The 4,173-nt window shown below is 36.6% G+C and overlaps 1 pseudogene; it reads right to left on the reverse strand.

The window, feature by feature from the left end:
* Positions 1-3,340: 3,340 nt before the first annotated feature.
* On the reverse strand, positions 3,341-3,880 carry LOC136122030 (protein Cripto-like; annotated as a pseudogene).
* Between the last annotated feature and the right edge of the window lie 293 nt (positions 3,881-4,173).

Below are 4,173 nucleotides of genomic sequence, written 5' to 3' on the forward strand. Positions count from 1 at the left end.
TGATATTTTGTGTATATATGTACTACATCTTCTTTATCTGTTCCTCTGTTGATGGACATTTAGGCTGCTTCCATGTCCTGGCTATTGTAAATGGTGCTGCAATGAACATTGTGGTGCATGTATCTTTTGAAATTATGGTTTTTTGTGGGTATATGCCTAGGAGTGGGATTGCTGGGTCATATGGTAATTCTATTTTTAGTTTTTTAAGGAACCTCCGTACTGTTCTCTATAGAGGCTGTACCAATTTACAGTCCCACCAACAGTGTAGGAGGGTTCCTTTTTCTCCACACCCTCTCCAGCATTTATTGTTTGTAGATTTTTTGATGATGGACATTCTGACCAGGGTGAGGGTGAATTTAAACTTTTAATGAGAGAATTTAAACCATTCATATTTGTTGTGATTACTTACATATTTGGCCATATTTCTATAATCTTATTTTACATGTCTCATTTACTATGTTTCCTCCCCCAGCTCTGTTTTATTTTTTCTTTTACTCTGCTTTGCTGGATTGATTATTTACAATAGTCAAGACATAGAAACAATCTAAGTGTCCATTGGTGGATGCATGGATAAAGAAAATGTGGTAAATACCTACAATGTACTATAATTCAGCCATAAAAAAGAATGAAATCTTGCTATTTGTGCCTACATGGGTGGACTTTGAGGGCATTATGCTGAGTGGAATAAGTCAGACAAAGAAAGATAAATACCATATGAACTCACTTATGTAGAATCTAAAACAAAACAAAACAAAAAAAACCCAAACCAAGTTCACAGATACAGAGGATAGATTGGTTGTTGCCAGAGGTGGGGGGTAGGGGGTGGGTGAAATGGGTGAAGGGAGTCAAAAGGTATAAACTTCCAGTTATAAAATAAATAAGTCATGGGGATATAATGTACAGCATGGTGACTACAGTTAATGATACCTTGTGCTGCACATTTGAAAGATGCCAATAGAGTAAATCTTAAAAGTTCTCATCATAAGGAAAAAAATTGTAACTATGTGTGGTGACATGTGTTACCTGGTCTTATTGTGATGATCATTTTATAATATATTCAAGTAACAAATCATTATGTTGTACACCTGAAACTAATATAATGTTATATGAGTTAATTATGCCTCAATAAAAAATGAAAAGGCAACCTACAAAATGGAACAAAATATTTGCAAACCATATATCTATAGGAGGTCAATATTCAAAATATATAAGGAACTCATAAAACCCAAAAACAAAACAAAACAAAACCAAATACTCTAATTTAAAACTGGACAAAGGACATGAGTAGACATTTTTCCAAAGAAGACATATAAATGGCCAACAAGTACACAAGAAGGTGCTCAACATCACTAGTCATCAAGGAGATGACAATCAAAGTCATGATGAGCTATAACCTTGTACCTTCTAGGATGGCTATCATCAACAAGAAAAGAGGTAACAAATGTTGGCAAGGATGTGAAGAAAAGGGAACCCTTGTGCACTGTTGGTGGGAATGTAAACTGGTAAACCACTATGTAAAACAGTATGGAGATTCCTCAAGAAATTAAAACTAGAACTACCACATGATTCACTAATCCTACTTCTAAGTATATATCCAAAGGAAATGAAACTATTATTTTGAAGAGATATCTGTGCTTTCATTTTCACTGAAGCATTATTCATAATAGCCAAGGTATGGAAATAACCTAAGAGTGTGTTGGCGGATGAATGAATCAAGAAAATGTGGTATATACATGTAATGGATTATTATTCAGCCTTTAAAAAGAAAGGAAATCCTATCATCTGTGACAATATGGATGAAGCTGGAAGGCATTATGCTAAGTGAAATAGGCCAGAGAGAGAAAGACGAATGTTGCATGGTATCACTTATATGTGGAATCTAAGGGAAAAAAAGTCAAAATCATAGAAACCGAGTAGAATGGTGATTATCAGGGGTTGGGATGTTGGGGAAATGGGGAGATACTGGTCAAAGGGTACACACCTTCAATTATAAGATGAATAAGTTCTGGGAATCTAATGTACAGCGTGGTGACTATAGTTAATGATACTGTATTGTATACTCGAAACTTGCTAATTTCAAGTATACAAAGAAAGGTACTATGTGAGGTGATGGGTTTGCTTTTAAAAAACTTCCTATGACTGATGTTAGAAATGACAACCACCAACTCCCAAATACTATATTAAATCTCTGTCAGAGATACTAAAGAACAATTTTGAAAGGGTGTGAATTCCCCTACAACTTAGGTGTAGTGATGAACTACAGAATATCCTAATTAATTAGAGGTATCCCTTATGGATGGATCATGTATATAACACCTCAAATTATTTTATTCCATCCATGTGTTGCAGCTTCTGAAATTAGGCCAGTAAGGTCTGTAAGTTTGCAACCAACTTCCTTTCTATTATCCTAAATTTACTAACATCAAGATTCGAGATATAGACCCCAGTTTCAATTTTTTTTTTTCAGCGTACTTCCCACTTTTACTAGACACACCAAATACACACCAGATACATATTTTTAAAATGGGCTTTACAATGTATAGTTTTATCACCTCGTTTACAATTAAATACATTGTGAACATTTTATCTTTTACCACCGTTAAAATAATTGCATAGTATGGAGAAATCATAATGTATTAAGCACTCTTAATACAAATCCTTGAGAAAACTGGTGCCCTTGTCTTATACAGCTTCCTATAGATGATAGAAACTTGTCCTTCAACTTACCTTTTTAACTTGCTTCTCTATACCCATCTGATCAACCAAGTAATTCATTTTATTTTCTCAACTCTTTCTCATTTGTTCCCACTTTAATATCTAGTCTCCTAGGGACACACGCACACTTCCATTTCTCCAGCATCCTGTCTCTCACCTCCGATATCTGCCCCTCTCTTCTCCTTTGCTCCCTTTACAGATACTTCCTTTCCTTTCCTTTTCAAGATATTATCTTAATTGATTTTGATCAACTCTATTCAGTGCTTTATACTCAGTTCCACACTGGGAGTAACCTTTAATAATCTGAAGATAGAATTCAATTGTTTAAAGGAAACTATTAATAAGCCCTTGCTAGAGTTACATGTATCAAGAAACATAGGACTTGGGCACAAGATATGGGTTACTATTTTTTTTAAGTAGTTTTTTGGAGAGGGCAGGGCAGAGGAAAATAGTTGGTACTTTAAGGAAATGTTAGGGACCATCTATTCACTATTTCACTGTGTTAGGGAAATCTATTCACTATTTCAAGGCAACTAACAAATCATCATCTCTCAGGTGGGACATTGGAGGGACAGCCTTTACAGGTCATGAAATTTGTATGACAAATATTGCATGCAAACATGGGTTAATTATAACTTTGTATAGCAAGGCAGATGACAGGTGGCATAAGAGCACATGCAGACAGTGTTAATTCTGGAGTCCCAGAAGCTGTGAGGTGGTTATCCATCACAACCAGGTAGGAATGACTGAGGAAGGCAGCAAAGCTGGCCATGCCAGCACTTACACATGGAACACTTCCTGGGCCACCAGGTGTGATGGGGCACAGGTCCACAGTTCTCTTTGTGCAAGTCATGCTCACAGTTCCGTCCATAGAAAGAGGGAGGGCAGGCAAAAGGGACCCCAGGATGCAGGTTTCCCCATACAGACAGGAGCTATTTAGCTCCTTACTGTCCTGGATTCCCATGGATGGTACAAACTGGGAAGGTTGATGATGAATTGCAGGCTCCTCCCAGGACTGAAGGTCATCATCTCCGAAGGCCAGGTCTCCCTGTGATGGATGGGCAAGTTCATGGTGGCCCAATCGAGCAACTAGTTGAAATGCTCTGGAAAAAGCCATGATCAAAATCACACTGGAAGAGAAGCACTCCATCTTCCTTCAGTCCATGTCTCACAGGTCAGTCCTAATAAACGCTTTGACTATAACCTTCAGGGAGATTCTCAGCCACACTTGACTTTCAATTTTTTTCATTGAAATAATTAAATAATTATAGATTCACATGTAAGTGTAAGAAATAACACAAGAGATCCCTGTGCACCATTCTTAGTTTACCTCAATGATAACATTCTGCTAAATTATACTATATTGACAGTAACCAAGATATTGACAGTAATAAAATTCACCAATTAAAAGAATCCCAACTTTCATCTTCAAATGTGTAGACGAATTATCTATCTGGT

The sequence above is a fragment of the Phocoena phocoena genome, chromosome 4 (assembly GCF_963924675.1).
Source record: "Phocoena phocoena chromosome 4, mPhoPho1.1, whole genome shotgun sequence".
In the NCBI taxonomy this organism is placed as follows: Eukaryota; Metazoa; Chordata; class Mammalia; order Artiodactyla; family Phocoenidae; genus Phocoena; species Phocoena phocoena.